This window comes from Panthera leo, chromosome A1 (assembly GCF_018350215.1).
Source record: "Panthera leo isolate Ple1 chromosome A1, P.leo_Ple1_pat1.1, whole genome shotgun sequence".
NCBI lineage: Eukaryota > Metazoa > Chordata > Mammalia > Carnivora > Felidae > Panthera > Panthera leo.
Window position 1 is genome coordinate 192,408,738 of NC_056679.1, and position 17,173 is coordinate 192,425,910.

At 48.1% G+C, this 17,173-nt stretch overlaps 1 long non-coding RNA gene across 3 annotated transcripts in view; it reads right to left on the reverse strand.

Annotated features, from left to right (window-relative positions):
• The window catches only part of LOC122225818, a 32,980-nt gene that overhangs the window by 7,607 nt on the left and 8,200 nt on the right, over positions 1–17,173 (reverse strand). For 2 of the 3 annotated variants that reach the window (XR_006205382.1, XR_006205373.1), the window contains exons 2-4: positions 16,160–16,327; positions 2,917–3,064; positions 1,057–1,163 (exon numbers count right to left, since the gene is read on the reverse strand). This is a non-coding gene — a long non-coding RNA (uncharacterized LOC122225818). The remainder of the gene's footprint in view (positions 1–1,056; positions 1,164–2,916; positions 3,065–16,159; positions 16,328–17,173) is intronic. The other variant, XR_006205393.1, reaches the window with a different exon arrangement.

The following is a 17,173-nucleotide window of genomic DNA, read 5'->3' on the forward strand; positions in this document are numbered from 1 at the left end:
TGATTCTTTTGATCAAATTTTTGGAGAGTTGCTTTTTTTGAAAACCTGGTAACAAATTTTAGCTGAGGGAAAAAAGGTGTTGCTTAATTTCAAGGTCGGTTGTGTTTTTCTAAGATTTAGTTCTCTAAAAAGTGGGATAAAACAAATATCTATTTACCACAACTAGGCTTTCTAATTAGCTCCCCTGTGTCCTCCCCCTAAATTCAAACCAGTTGTCTCCACATAAAATCTCCCGTAGTTACCACCATTAACACCCTTTAGAAGGAAGGGCGAGCCCACAGCTGGCAGCCCCTAGCTTATGGGCTGCAAGCCATGGGAAGTGTGGGGCTCCGATAAAGGCATGTGCAGAGAGTTGGGATCCCAGCCTTGGGAAACCTTCTTTGTTGAGGCTGAGAATGGCATCTTACAGTGAGAAAACATCTGGGGCCACAAGACATGGGGAATCAAAGAACCTCAGGCCCAGATCTGAGAGGTCACGGTAACTTCGACACAGTCTGGCAGAAGATGTCCAGTGCTCAGAGGGAAAAGAACCCATTTCCACATTCTTCTGCCCTGGACACCCACTGGATGTTTATACATCCCTGGGAGAGGTTATCTGCATTTGACTTGAGGCAGGCCCAACACCAGGCCTCCGATGGGTGAACCTGGGGGATGTTGTGAAAGACAGCTGGGAGTGTGTGTGTGTGTGTGTGTGTGCATGAGTGTATGCTGGGGGCTTGGAGCTTCAGTAGAGGAGGTCCTTGAATTCAGAGACCCATAGAATCAGTTCCATTGCTCCCCTTCTCCAGCCACCCCTTGCCAATAGCTGAAAGGGTCTTCTCCTGGAGATGTCAAGGTTGGGAGCAGCCCACCTCTGTCCTTGACTAGTTGTGTGACCTTGAACCAGTCATTTCCTTGTCTTGGCCCTTGATACCTCCAACTGTGAAAAGCCTTTTGGATCCTGGGCTTGAACAGTGGTTCTTCCTATTTTGGAGACACTGGCCTTTTGGCAGTCTGATGTCAGAAGATCTGTCTAGGAAGGACATTTTACATGTGAGGATTCCAAATTTTACTTACACATTCAGATGTTCTTAGAGCCCCGGAAGTCGCTCTGAGTAGCCTCTGTAAGGCCCCCTGGTAGTGTCCTCCAAGGTCCTGTGCACAGCGCCTGTACATCGTGGGTGCTTAAGAAATATTTGTGGAATGGATCAATTATCCCTTTAAATTCCCACTTCCTATGAGTCTGTGATTCTAAGCGCCTGGGTTTGATTCTGCTAAGGCACATTGTGCAGAGGTATGCAGGAAAGACCCTTACTTGAGTGTTACAGGCACGTGCACACACGCACACACACACACACACACACATACACACACACCTTCTCACGGCCATCCCTCCACCGTACATATTGTATCAAGCACCTACCATGTGCTAGGTACCAGGGATATGGTGGTGGGCAGCACTGACCTCACCCCTGCCCCCCGAACTCACAGTCCAACGTTTCCGGGCAGAGACCTGTGCCGGACCTGGGTGCCCAGCGAGGCCTGCACAGCCTGGCAGCCGGGGCTGCTCTGGGTACCTCTGCCCTCCTGCGCCTTTCGTGGAGGAAGCGCCACCAAAAAGTATTTTTAAAATACCTCCGTGTTGGTATAAAGATGAATATTATTCAGGTTGGATTCACTGTTAATATGTTCATTATTATAATTTTTGTTTTGTTTTCTAATCTTGATTTTTAAAAGGAAGCGTGAGAACATTTTTGAGGCCCCTAAATGTGTCATGGGTGCTAGGGTACTGTGCCTCAGGGAGAGTCGGACCCCACCCCCTACCCCCCTCCCCTGCCACTGCTGCAGCTCCACATTACCCATCAGGTAATGCAAAAATATAAGGCTGCCAAGCATGGGTTTTACGAAGAGAAGCTGTATGGTGTCAGAGGAGGAAGAGGCCGTGGAAGGTTTCTGCAGGGAGATGGCCCTTGAGCAGAGCCCTGGAGGGAGGGCAGAGCAGAATGGGAGCGGAAAGGGTGTTCTGGAATGGGGAGGAAGCAGGGGAGGCAAAGGCCTGAAAGAAGGAATGTTCAGGACATGTGTAGGGGTGGCCAAAGCCCCAGTGTCCCTCAACATTGGACTCGGGGGTCATTCAGCATTTTCATGTGCCCCATTTCCCCCACACCTACCGGTAGAATCTCAGAATACGGAGGGGGATGGGCCCCAGATAAACTCCACAGCGAACACCATTTATTGATCACTGAGTAGGACCAGGCACATGGGGCCCTTTGCCATTATCCGGTTTTATAGATGACGAAACCAAGGTTCAGGGTGAAGTGACTTGCCTACAGTCAAGCAGCTAGGGGAGGCAGATGCGGACTCACGCTGAGAGCTCTCACCTCCCCCCATTATGCCACACTGTCTCCTGGAGAGGCTGAGGGAGCCCCATGCAGTCATCTGCACAGGGGAAACCAAGGCCCAGAGAGAAGATGTGCTCAGTGTAACGTCATAGGAATTTTTCAAAGGGGTTGGGAATAGAATCCAGGTATTCTGGCTCCAGCTCAGTGGCCTCGTCCAGCAGCCAGTAGGACGGGTGTCTTCTGAACCATCACCCTGGCGTCATGAGGCCCCCCTCAACCTCACAGCCTCAGAAATCACACAGCCTGTCTCCACTATGGCCTTGCCCCCTCCAGAGCCAGTCCTTCCTGCCTCAGCTGTTCGTGCAGGTTCCCGAAGACTCAGTTTCTGTAAGAGTCACACTGATACACTCCTTTCTTAAAAGTTGTTCTTGGAAAGGGGGTCTTCCTTCTCCCCACCCCTACTCTCCGCCCCAGGGGAAGGCTCAGCAAGGACCGAAGAGGCTCCTCTGTGTCCCAAACCCACCCCTCTGGTGTAAGAAACACCTGCCTCCCAGGCTGGCTGTGCAGATGTTATCACGGGAATGAGCTGACTCACCTTCGTGACATCTCAGCCCGCTGGGCAGGAACGCTGTTCTGGGCGCCACAGTCTTCCGAGGGTATAGACATACCAGAGCAGGCCCCGGGTGGGGCATCAGGAAGGCCAGGGGCCTCCATGCCATGTCCCCTGGACTGCAAGAACAGGTCTGGGAAGTAAGGGGATGTAAAAGTTGTCATCACATCTTGATTGAGCGTCCGGGAGAAAAAGGGTGATAACGGTTTGGGGGGTCCTCAGGGAGAGCCCATGGACTCTTGATAGAAGCGACAGGAGTGAAGATTCATTCAACCCATGACCTCACCACAGTCAGTGCTGACCAAGGAGGAAATGCGTTGTTCAGGGCACTACTGAACTCCCCCTTCTGGTGGTGTGGAGGCAGAGGCTGGGCAGGGATGTAGGGAGGAGATTGAGGTACCAGCTGGGTGACACAGGAGTTCACAGCTGTGTGGACTGGAACGCTTTATGAAGCCTTCTTCTCGTTTTCTGAGGGGGCAAGATGGCTGAGTGGAAAGAAATATCTACAACTTACTACCTGAATGGCCCTTCACCTCTCTGTGACTCAGTCTTCCTTTTCTATAAAATGGGGACAGTAACAATTACAAGGGCTGTTTTGAGAGTTAAGTAAGAAAATATACATAAAAGTCCAGGTGATAAAGGGGTTTCTTTCCCATTTCACAGGGGGAGGAAACAGTATTTTGGACATGTTAAGTGACAGTTCTGACGAAGGATAAATGGCTGGGGCAGTCAAATTAGAATGGGAACCCAGGCCTCTTCCAGCAGAGCGGGTGGTGTCCTACCTATTTAGGTCCCGCTTACTGAGCTCCTACAACATGCCTGAGAGAAGTGGTGTTCCACTGAGTAGCTATTCTATGACCAGGCACAATTATTATCCTCATTCTACACATGAGGCTCAAATAATTATGCCATTTGAGCAAGGTCTCACAAATGAAGAAGCAGCAGAATTAGGATTCCAGTTCAAGTCCAACTCCCAAGCCCACTCTTAACCAGGGCTTGGCAAACTGCAGCCCGTTGGGCCAGATCCCACCCTCCCCACCCACTTCCTGTTTTTATAAATAAAGTTTTATCAGAACACAGTCACGCTCATTTGTTTACACATTGTCTGTGGCTGCTTTCGAAGTTACAAGGGCAGAGTCATTGCAAACTGACTATATGTCTTACAAAGCCCAAGATATTTACTATCTAGCTATTTACCAAAAAAGTTTGCCTAGTTCTACCTTTAACCACCATTTCATAGTCTTTCCTTGAGCATTTAATTTTTTTTTAACATTTATTTATTTTTGAGAGACAGAGAGAGTGAGAGTGGGGAGGAACAGAAAGGGAGACACAGAATCCGAAGCAGGCTCCAGGCTCCGAGCTGTCAGCACAGAACCTGATGTGGGGCTTGAATCCCTGAACCATGAGATCATGACCTGAGCCAAAGTCGGACGCTTAACGGACTGAGCCACCCAGGCGCCCAAGTCTTTATCTGAGAACTTAAAAAGAGAATCTGCTTAACACCAATACTCATTTTTAGGCAGGTAAGTAACTACTTCACATGAATTCTGTGATAGCGGTTGAGTTAGGGCATGGAGTTTCTTCTACCCCCCTTCCTTCTCTCTGTGAGCAGATCTCTCGGTCAGGGGGACATGCTGAGTAAAGCAAAGACGAGAGCATTGTGCCAAACACACTGACGACTCCTCATGCTTTGCATTTGTGTATTGTGATATCATCAGGGGCCTTTGTTTTATTTAAAATTTTTTACTCTTGGGCGCCTGGGTGGCGCAGTCGGTTAAGCGTCCGACTTCAGCCAGGTCACGATCTCGCGCTCCGTGAGTTCGAGCCCCGCATCAGGCTCTGGGCTGATGGCTCGGAGCCTGGAGCCTGTTTCCGATTCAGTGTCTCCCTCTCTCTGCCCCTCCCCCCTTCATGCTCTGTCTCTCTCTGTCCCAAAAATAAATAAAAAACGTTGAAAAAAAAAAAAAAGTAAAAAAAATAAAATTTTTTACTCTTTAAAATGATTTAATTTCATTCCTTAGGGTTGATATTTACAGTTTATTATTAATGCTAGGAGAGCTGTATCAGAATATTTTTTTCCTCTCACGTATATTCTCTACATCGTGAATGTATATCTTCTGAAACTGAACAAGCGGGAGTTGTAGCCATAGCCAGGGAGATCATAGATTTCGATGTGCAGAGATTAAAGAACAGATCCAGTATACAAAAAAAAAAAGATACGGCAACCGGTGAATCTGAGCAGAAAGGGGACTGGACCTGGAGTCAAGAGGCCTTGGTCGTACGCATAGCTCGATCTCATCAGTTGGGTGGTTTAAATTTCTCCTAAGCCCTCTTGTGTTCCATTTCCCCTTATATAAAACTGGGCTATTGCACCAGCTGATTGCTAATGGCTTTTCCTAGTATGGCATTGTAGTCCCACAAAAGCCCACCCAAATAAAGCCTTCCTGCAGGGCTGCTTAGAGGCAGGGGAGGAACAGAGATGACCTTTGACCCCACAATGGGCACTCCCTTCTGAACCTAGCAATTCCTTTGGGAGTAAGGAAGAAATGGTCTGCCTGCACCCAGCACCTTCCCAATCTTTCCTGGTTTTGTCACAGGATCCAGGACTCTTTATCAGAAGAAGGGGGATTTAGGTCTGATGAAAGTAGAGTGTCCCTGGTGGGCAGCAGTGGGCCAGTGGACGCCACGCTGGGTCTCTATGATGGGGAGGAGGTAGAAGCCAAAGGAAGCAGGGATTCTGCCCTGTCACCTCTGCTTGTCCTGGAGATGGCTCTCTCAGAGCACCAGGGAGCAGGACAGGACGGACTTGTCATCACCATCAGGGGTACGGCCACCCCCCGACCCCCTCCGTTTCCTGCTAATAATCCCCATCACGATTACCCTCTCTCTAGGGCAAGAACTGCAGACCTTTTGGTCTTTATTTCATATCACTTCTTACAATTTGATAGACCCCAAAAGGAATTCCATTGTTGTTTTAATCTGTACCTATTTGATCACTCTAAGAGTTAGACTTCTGTTGTTGTTATTTAGCTATTTGTCCTTTTTCTTTGCAAGTGAATTATTCATGACCTTTGCTTTGATTTTTTTCCCTATAGTAATATTTATCTTTTCACTTTTGATGTTTTTGAGATTACATATTTAATATATAAATATTATTTATAATATTTCTTTTTTTTTTATAAAAGTGGAAACATTCTATATCTTTTAACCTAAAATTTGGTTAAAAAAATTCTATATTATAAACCAATTCTCAGATTCCTATGTCTCTTCTCTGTTTTGCAAACTCTTTCTTGTTGTCCTCACTTCAAGACTTCACCAAGAATTGGGGTGCCTGGGTGGCTCAGTTGGTTAGGCGTCTGATTTTGGCTCAGGTCATGATTTCATGGTCCTTCAGTTCGAGCCCTGCGTAAGGCTCTGTGCTGACAGTTCAGAGCCTGGAGCCTGCTTCGGATTCTGTGTCTCCCTCTCTCTCTGCCCCTCCCCTGCTCACGTTCTGTCTGTCTGTCTCTCTCTCAAAAATAAACACTAAAAAAAAAAGAGTTAAACAAGAATCTTCGATCACTCTTATATATTAATAAAACAGAGTCTCAGGGAGGAAACATAATTTCCCCAGATCCTTCAAAAGCTCAATAATCGGACAAAAGCCCCATGACAAAAATATTCTGATTCTGGAGGGTCTTCCTTCTCCATGCCACATGAATCAGACCTTGGCCCTTAAAGTCACTCTCCTGAGGCACACAAGCAAGGGTTGGTGACAGAGAAAGTGTAGGTCCAAAGAGAGTCAATGAAGGAAGAAAATTCAAATCAGTCCCTAGTGTGCCAGATGACCTTGGGGTGACTTGTTTGCCCTTTCTGGGCTCCCTGTTCTCATGCATGGAGTCATACTGTATGAAGGTCTTTGGGGCTTTGGGAGCCCCTAAAGTGACTGCTCCTCCAAAGTGAACACAGGGACCATGTCCGAAGATCCTCACTGCAGCAGTTTGCGTTGGTGAAAAGTTGGAAGCAATGACACATCCCCCGGTATGGGATGGGTTACACGCCCTGGGTTGTTCATTGGTTCATCTCTTCACTCATTCATGGAATAGTTATTAACTACTGCCAGGCCCTGTTTTAGACATGGGAAGCATCCGTGAACAAAACAGACCAAGTCTCTTCTTGCTGGAGCTCACCTGGAGGGCGGGTCCACCCAGTCATGAGCTGTATCCCAGTTAGGGGACATGAGATGGATCCGTATGTCCTAGCACAGATGGGTCTCCAGGCCATAGGGCTGAGTGGTGGAAGCAAAGTATCAAGACCAGGGTGGGCTGATTCCTTGTATACAAACCCCCACCCTCTATAGTATAGACAACTCTGCCCATCTTCTGTGGGTGAGCAGATATATATGAAAAGGTGCTAAGGGTGCTTTGGGGGGTGCATCCCCAAATGATGGCTTCTGGAAAGAGAAGTGAGGGTACCCTGGATTGAGGGTATCCAGGATTGAGGGTACCCTGTCTGGGCACTTTATCTGTATTTTTTTTTAACAAGGAAGATATACTCAAGTATTGTGTTAAATATATATATATATATATATATATATATATATATATATATATACACACACACATATAATAAATATAAATAATACGTATAATAAATATAAATAATATTATACATATATACATATATATAAATACATATGTATATATAATATATAATATATATAATTATATTACATATATACATATATAATTATATATATATTTAAAGTTAAAATAAACTTAAGTTCAAAGAGAAGGAAAAGACAAAAAATATTTACAAGTTTCAGTTTCTCAGATTCCCTCAAAATCTAACATGCTCAGCCTTCAGAATCTACCTGAAGCTATAAAGCCTCTCGGTTCGGGGATCAGGGATTTAAAATTACACAAACCAGTGAATGGTACTGTCTGGATCCAAGGACAAGCTGGTGGCCGCCTCATCGAGGTGGAATCCAGAGTCCTGAGCCCCAGCTGGTTCCCTCGTAGTTACTTAGGATCCTGTCTCAGCATTGCTGGCAGGGAACACCTCCCCCGAGGATTATTTTACAAACGAGGGAACATAGGTCCAGAGGTGATTTCTTTTTCTTTTAAATTTATTGAATATATTTGACATACAGCATTGTGTAAGTTTTAGGGATACAAAACGTTAAGTGATTTTTTGTTTTGTTTTGTTTTGCCAAGGACTCAATTAATGCCCAGATTACAAAGCGGGAAGCAAGCATGTCCTGCCTCCAGATCGCGGCCCGGTGTCCCAGGGGAGGGGGCAGGATGGGCTAGCGGGGGGGGGGGGGGGGGGGGGGGGGGGGACACCACCCTGCAGCCTCCCACTGGAAGCCCTAACGACGAGCCCTGGTGTCCAATACATGCTGAAAGGAAGCCTTGTCGACATGGAAGGAGATCAAGGCAGTCAGGGGGTGCCGAAACCTCCTGTCGGGTCCAGCGTCTCCGCAAAGATAGGGACACTTCGGACGCCGCCCCCACCCCCTCCTCGAGCTCTCTCCACTCAAATTCCGCGGGGCTTTAGAATCCTTAGACTGTCTCCCGCTCCCAGGAAACCCCAGGCTTCTGTGGAGCCAGGAGACTGGCCATCCATCATCCTTATCTCTTGACTCTGGCGGCCCCAGGTCCCTGGCCTGGATGGGCCCAGGGGGCCAGGGGGGGTAGGGGCGGGGTGGGGCTGGGGGGGGGGGCTCGATAACAAGAAAAGCAGCTGTCCCCTGGGGGAACTTCAAAGTGCCTGGAGCTGAAATTTATGTGCAGAGTTGCTCACATTAGGGGTCACACGGCCATTCATCCCACAAATACTTCCTGAGCACCTACTATGTGCCAAGTGTTAGGCTCGGGGAATCTTGTGGGCCCAGAGATTTTGTTGTTTGTTGGGTTGCTATGTCTCATTGAGCTAGGTTTGATGAATGGATCAGTTCATTAATTCATTAAGCATTTATTAAGGACCCACTATGTGCTGAAGGCTTCTGGGGACCCACGGCTGTTGGAACAGTTAGATGAACATGCCCCCTTCTGTGGGCAGGGTTTGAGTCCCCTCGTGTAGCGCTTCCGACCCTGGATTCAGGCAGACTTGGGCCAGTTACCAAACCTCGCTGGGTCTCAGCTTTCTTCGCTGTAAAACTGAGATAGTAATCACACCTATCCGTAGGGAGTGGGAGGAACAAAATGAAATAAGAAACTGTGGGTCAAAAGCCTAGCCCAAGCCTGGCAGATGGTCACTTTGTAACAAAACTGGCTGTTTTTATGGTTGCAGTTGACGGATACAATCACTCATTTATTATGCGTGTGTTGAGCCGCTATATACTGGGCAGTTGCTGGCAGGGCATCAGGCATGTTGGCCTCGGAGGGTTTGCAAGAGCCTCTAGCTCTCCCTCAGGTCTCTCCTCGGCTGAGGCCTCAAGGTATTCAAGAGGGGGTTCTGCGCACGGCCCAGGAGACCCACTGACTCTGCAGCTACTCAAATCCTTTTCTCCTTAGACTCTAGAGGCCTTCCTTCTGCGGAGCTGAGATCTGCCTTTCTGAGATTTTCCCCACTAACGTCCTAGGTCTGTCATCTGGGCCTTACCCAAACTCTCAGAACCTCAGTTTATTCATCTGCAAAATGGAGCTACTCATAGTTCCTATCCCATTGGGTTATTGTGAGGATAAAATTACATAAAGATTAGGGGGCCTGTGTGGCTCAGTGGGTTAAGCATCCAATGCTCATGGTTTCAGCTCAGGTCATGATCTCACGGTTTGTGAGACTGAGTTCCGAGTCGGGCTCTGTGCTGACAGCACGGGTCCTGCTTGGGATTCTCTCTCTCTCCTACTGTCTCTGCCCGCCCCTTGCTCATGAACACACACACACTCTCTCTCAAAATAAATAAATAAACTTTAAAAAAATGAGATAAAATTGTAAAGCACTTGGCTCACGTCTATACAGTTAAGTCTTTAATAAGTGGTAGCCAATAACAATAAAAGAAGGACAGCCTTGGGAATCGATCAAACAGGAAGCAGGAGCAGCGGCAGGAGGAGGGGGAAGGAGTCAGAAAAGGTGTAAGGGCTATACTTTCTGGGGTGCCAAGCGGTTCTCAGTTCTCAGGGAACCTCAGTGTGGCAAGGGAGAGCACACAAGCTTTCCAAGGATGCTTCGTAGCTACGGAATTCACATAAACATGAGCAGAAAGGCACTTGGAGCTCATGTAGGTTTCCACCCAATGGGGGCGGAATTACGGCTTCCACTGCACAGATGAGCACAGGGAGGTGGCTCAAGAAGATGGATAGGTTTCCCAAGGTCGTGGAGCTAGGGCGAGCTGGCCTTCACCAGAGCCTCGTCCTCCTCTTCCTCCTGCCAGGACTGCAGGGGGAGCTCCCCATGGACTGTGCTGTGGGTCGAACTGTGTGCCCCACCCCCCAAATTCCTACGTTGAAATCCTAACCCCCAGTATCTCAGAACGTGACCACATTTGGAGACAGTGTCCTCACAGGAGTAAGGGAGTTAAAATGAGAGCATGAGGGTGGGCTCCCATCCAGGACTGGTGGCCTTATTACAAGGGGTAATTTGGACAGAGACACGCATGGAGGGAACGTGATGTGAACAGACAGGGAGAAGGCCTACAAGAGAGGCCTGGAATACACCTTTCCTGCACAACAAACACCCTGATTTTGGGTTTCCTAGCCCCCAGAACTGTGAGAGAATAAACTTCTGCTGTTGAAGCCACCCAGCGTGCGGGACTTTGTCACGCCAGCCCTACGGGCAGAGTGTGGAGGTCCCCCCAGACCGCGTGTATGTGGTAAGGGCTAAAGAATTCCCTAAAAATGTCTGAACAGGCAGGGGCGAAGGTGTGAGCCGTCATCCCGCCCCTCTCCAGAACCTGGGATGTTGGACAGAACTGTGAGGCCAGCAAGGCCATGTCTGACCACAAGGCCAAGGCCTTGGGATTGATCTTCCTGCTTCTTGTGGCTGAGAACTGAAAATCCATTTTCCTGGTGACTTCCTCTGGAAATTGAGATCACTGCACCTGCTGCTGTCCTCTGAGAAGACCTACGAGGCTCACCCTGTTCTCCCTGGGACTGGGGGTTTGTCAAAGAATCTGGGAATTACTGAGCTGGCTGCATTTCTTTCCTCCTCTCCTGTGATCTTTTTTCTCATTTTCCCTTCCTTCTCCCGCTTTACTCCTCCTGGACTCTGCTCTGCAGTATCCTCTCCACATACCACCCCAAGCCTGCTTCCTCCAACCCCCACTCCCCCCCAGGCTGCCCTCACCTGGTGGCACTCAGCAGGACAAGGGAGAGTCCAAAGCCCAAGGTTGCCTTGGAGACGAAGGCGGGAAAAGTCCACACTTGCAACTTTGGAGTTGAGAAGAAATTATCCAGAGCTGCTTTCTCCTCCCACCTTCCAGGGAGACTTGTTCTGGTCCCTGGCCTGGATACATTATTATATTTTGCTTTAATTGCATTAAAGCAAATGACTACGCCCCCTGTGGTTTGGATCAGGTCAAGGATCTGATAATCGATCCTGGCACAGTCTAGACAGGAGTCACTTTGAAGCTGTTTTTAGCAGGATGAGAACAAACAATTTTTCCAAAGTGGTCACATTAGGCAAACAGGCTGGTGGGTCATCTTTTTTGGAAGGGAGCATGTCCTGGCTCCAGGCTGCCTGCTCATGGACTCCCAGGCCCCTGGACCCCCTGGGAGGCAAAGGACTTAAGTAGAGATGTCATAGGCTTAGGCCTCCCACGATGTCAAACCCGGCCCAGGTGCCTGTCCCAAAAGCCAGTCCTGACTGCTGCCACTGGGCTCAGGCCTGAAAGGCAGCATACAGCAGGGTGCTGTAGTGGGCCCAGGAGATGGAAGAAAGATAGAATCCACCCAGGACACTGCCAAAGGCCGACTCCTGTACTGCAAAACTATTCTCCTTCATCCAGAGGAAAGCCTCAGTGTGGTGCTAGCCTGTTCCCAACACCTCTCTAACGTTTGCTAACCTCCCCTTTTAACAAAGAGGGCAGGCCTAGCACTCTGCAGGGTGCTAAGATGGGCCCAGATTTGAATGACTTTCTTGCATTTATTTCCTACAGTTTCTTACAAATAAGACCAGTTTTCACTTGACGGGAAATGAACCATTGTTCAAGCACAGTAAGACAGAGACCCTGAAGGTAGGAGCTGAAAGGGGACTTTGGGAGGCAGTGCTGGGTCTCTCCCTCTCTTTCTCTCTCATACACACACACCTGATGCCAGTTCCTCACTCACCTGCTGTGTGACCTCTGGCAGACCCAGACCACTGTGCTCTCTGAGCCTCAGTTTCCCTGTGTAAGATGGAGTGGACAATGCTACCGCGAAGGTCACAGTGGGGATTTTCTGAGAGTGTATGTATGCAAAGCATCCAGATGGTACCTGGCATGGGGTCTGTGCTCTGCCTGCTGGCCTCGTTCCTTACAGGGGCCACAGTTCCCTTCGGCCATTCTCAGAGCCTTCGCTGGTCCCACAGTCAAAGCTGACTAAGCTCTGGGCTCTGTAGAAACAAAAGGAATCTGAAGCCTTCTGTCATGCTCTGGCTCGAGCTCCCTGGCCTTGGGCTTGTCTCATTCTCCCAGTAGCCTCAGTTTCCCCACTATCTTCAGAAGTTCTCATCAGATGATCCCTTGTAGCTCTGACATAACATTTTGAGCAGTCACCAGAGAGCGGCAGTTCCATGGTAGAAGGCTCTGTGTTAGCACACATATCTCATGCTCCTCCGGGCCCACAGTCTTGGCCATGGCCCAGCAGCACTGGCCTCCCCTGGGAGCAGGTTAGAAATGCAGACTCTCAGGCCCAGCCCAGGACTCCTGAATCAGAATATGCATTTTAGCAAGCGCTTGAAAAGCTGTTTTATATACAGCCAGTCTGAAAGAAGAATATGAAAATGCTTTTATATCTTCAAATGTATTTGTATCTATGGTGAGGAATTTTTAAAAACAATGAACACGTAATTTTTTTTTTTAAAAACAATAAAGCCATTACGAAAAGGTTCAACTAACCCAGCTCAGTTTAGAGATGAAATGATTTATGTAAATCTGGCGAACAGCTTTTTCTGGGGAATTTTCTTTCTGTGTAAATTTGGGTTGCCCACTTTTCATAGGTTCTTTGGCCTCGTCCCCACGAGTGTCTCCCTTCTGCCTGATTCCTGGAGGGCTGTGCGTGTGTGTGTGTATGTGTGTGTGTGTGTGTGTGTGTGTGTGTGTGTGTGTGTGACTGTGTTTCGCAGCTGATCCACTGAGCAGAGACTTCAGCAAAGTCAGCAAAACCAGGATGGAAATAAACTGAATTCCTGGGGGTTCCAGGATGAGCTGCAGGAGCACGGGAAGCCAGGCCTCAGATAAACCGAAGCAGTGTGCATGGTCTGTGGATTAGTCAGGCATCCCAGCCTTCCAGCTGGGCCCATCCCCTCCAGGGCTTCCTGCCTCTCCCTTGGGCCTCCGAGCCTCCAACTAGGCTGAGTCCTCTGCGTCTCCTCAGCTCTGTAAGGAAAGCCCCAAACACTGGGCCGTCCATTTCAAGGAATTTATCCCCCAAAAGTGAGCACAATGTAGGCAAAGATCTTTGTTTAAGAATATTTATCACATACTACTGATAAGAGTGAAAAGCGAGAAAAAAAAAAATCCAAGTGTCCAAGAATAGGAAGCTGAAGTCACTTCGTGATGTAGTTTGATAGGGCAGTCAGTGCCTGGGAGCAGGTCAGCACTTACGCTCCTGAGTCAGCAGGTCCGGGCTTGAGTGATATTTTAGGCAAGTTATTTAGCCTCCCAAGCCTCAGTTTCCTTTGCTGTAAAATGGAGATGATCAGAATACGATATTCATTTTCTTGTTTTGAGGATTAAATGCGAACATGCATGGAAAATATTTAACACTGAGGCTGCTGCATGGTAAGCACTTGGTACATGTTGGTTTACTGTGTTCCCGTTCAGATACAGAAAAATGGTGCCAATGAAGATTAATGACATGGAAACACATATGTGGTATGGTGAAAGTTAAGAAAGGAGATTATGACTCAGCACAATCCCCTTATAAGCATATGTGTAGGTACTCACATTTAAAGTGATACAGGGGCACCTGGGTGGCTCGGTCGGTTAAGCACCCGACTCCTGATTTCAGCTCAGGTCCTGAACTTGCGATTCTTGAGTTCGAGCCCTGTGTCGGACTCTGCGTGGACAGTGTGGAGCCTGCTTGGGATTCTCTCTCTCCCTCTCTCCCTCTCTGCCCCTCCCCCCTCAAAATAAATAAATGAACTTAAAAAAATAAAGTGATATGAACTAATAGCCACATAATGGAAATGTTGGAAAGAATGGCAAGTGGTTGGGCACCATGGAACCCTGTCTCATTTGTCAGGCTCACTCCCATCACCTCTGCCTGGGAATGACAGGGAAAATCAGGGTTGGACCCATCTGTGCTAAGGACCATAAAGACAAAACAAAAGTGGTGCAAACGGAGTGCTTCCTAGGAGCCGGGTATACTACTGGCAAATTTATTTTTCACAACCACCTATGAGGTGGATACTATTAATATTCCCATTTTATAGATGAGGAAACTGAGGCATAAAAAGGCTGAGTAATAATTAGCCCAAGGTCTCACAGCCAGAAAGTGGTTAAAGGATGGTTTCAAACCCAGATCTTAATCACTCTGATTAATCACCGTTATACCACCTCCTAGACATCTCATTTTACAAAGAAGGAAACTAAAGTCCAGAGAAGCAGAGCCTCTGGCCCAAGGCCACACAGCAAAGCAGGGGCAGAGCAAGAACTAGGACTAGGACATCCTGGGGCCCAGGCTTTGAGGCTCCGTTTTATCCCGGACTGTGGCCAGGGCACCTGGGCAGTTAGTGTTTGCCCTGCTCCACAGCCAGAGCTCTGGACGGTGGGGGAAATCCAGGTCCTTGGCAAGCAAAGGAGGCAAGCCATGAAACGCCTGTACCTTTGCCCTGGAGCACTAAGCCCCGCTTTAAATCCTGTGTAATTTAAGGCAAATGTAATCCATATGGCTCTGTTCATTTACACTTAAATCTTCAAAATATTGTGTTTTAAGAGCTGTTACTTACAAAGCCTTCAAAACCTGTTAAATAAGAGTCAGCTCCCCCATGCCTCCTTCCCACCCCCATCCCGACCCCAGGCCAGCCCCTCCCTGCACCCTCCGCTTCCCCCTTCTCAACTGGGCTCATACCTGCATATGGCCGGACTGCAAAGACACTCATTCAGACTTGGAAACCTGGATGTGGGCACAAGGAGGCCATCACCAGGGTTTCAGAGCAGCATTATTTATGGCCCCCCCGAGGTGGAAAACAATGGAAATGTCCATCCATGAGAGAATGGATGAATAAGTTGTGGCAAATTCATACAATGTAATGCCATACAGCAGTAAGAACTAATAAACAAGACCCACACATGTCAAAATGGATGAATCTTGCCCACATATTATGGGGAGGGAAAACCACAATCAGTAAAAGAAAGTTATCTTATGTACTAAAAAGATCAAGTCCAGGGGCGCCTGGGTGGCTCAGTCGGTTAAGTGTCTGACTTCAGCTCAGGTCATGATCTCATGGTCTGTGGGTTCGAGCCCTGCATTGGGCTCTGTGCTGACAGCTCAGAGCCTGGAGCCTGCTTCAGATTCTGTGTCTCCCTCTCTCTGCCCCTCCCCCACTCATGCTCTGTCTCTTTCCCTCTGTCTCAAAATAATAAATCAACATTAAAAATATTTTTTTTTTAAGTTTGAGTCCATTTCACAGATGGTGGGGGCGGGGGGCGAAGGAAACAATTTAATATTTGTCAGCTATGTAACATTTATTGAAAGCTTACTTGCCAGGCTCTGCAGGAGATGTTAATACTATTTTCATTTCATAGGTGAGACAACTGAGGCTGGAAACTTCCTCAAGGTCATGCAGCTTGTAAACCACAAGGTCAGAATACAAACTGTGGCTTTTTGCCTCCCAGCTCACAGGCTAGATCACATGATGTTGAGGCAGGCATTGTTATTTGATCTTTACCCACAATTCTTTGAGTTTGGTTTCATTATTGCCAATTTTATAGATGAGGAAACTGAGGCTCTGAGTCATCAAGTGACCTGTTAATGGTTGTTCAGGGAGTTAATCCACAGAAACCAGACCAGGGAGCCTCTTGATTCCTTGTCCAGTGCTCTTTCCATACCAGCCCTTGTCTGGAGATCTGGGGCCGGTGGGAGAATATGACCATTTTTACTGTTACCTTCCAATTTTTTGAAGCTGTATGCAATGTGGTTACTTCCAAGGAGAATGAATGCCCCAAAACCACCTCGGCCAGGTTTGGGGCACAGAGTCGTATGTAAAGGGAGAACCTCGTGGACCTTGGGTCTTGAAGCCAACTCCACTTTCATTCATGACCTGCCTCCTGTCCCTGCAACAAACAGATGGCACACTTAAATTGGGTGTTTTGAGGAGAATGTAAGAAAGAGATTATCCATAAATTTATGGGCGGGGTGTTGGAAAAGCAACAGTCATAGTGCAAGACTCTGGGGCTGGCAGAGAAGCAGGCTGTTACCAACTAGGTCTGGGGGGCAAAGGGAGCTGCTTCGAGCTGCAGCCATTTGTAGAAGGTGCAGCCAAGCCAGCAAGGAGGGACTTGAGGAAATATGCCCAGCCTCACGCTCCTCCTTCCCTCAGACCCCCAGCCAATACTCCTTTCAGCCAAATCCAACGGGAAATAGAAGGCAACGAGACTTGATGCAGTTCATACAGGTCAGCCTCTCAGGGCACAGAGGACCATGGGGAGAGCCAGAAGCTGAATCCAGAGGGACCAACAGAAGATAGTCATGCATTCCACAGTAAATATCGGCTTTCCTTCAGACCTGCACAGCCTGACCATTTCTTCCAACCTCCACAGGCCACCCCTGGTCCGAACCACTATCACCCCTTGGCTAGATTACTGCAGGAGATTCCTAGGTGGTCTTCCAGCTTCTATTGTCTGTTCTTAACAATCAGAGTGATTCTTATAAATTGAAAGTCACACCATGTCACTCCTGTGCTCAAAATCTTCAAAGAGCAAAGGCCAAAGTCTTTACATAACCTCACAAGTTCCTGTATAACCTGGCATCCCCCCCATGCCCCCTTGACCTATTTTTCCCACTCCTCACTCTGCTGCAGCCACTCTGACTTCACTCTTCTTTGATAGGTAGGGGGAGTTCCTGCTTTAGGGCCTTTGCCCATCCCTCTGCGTGGAATGTTCTTCCTCCTGTCTCCTTCA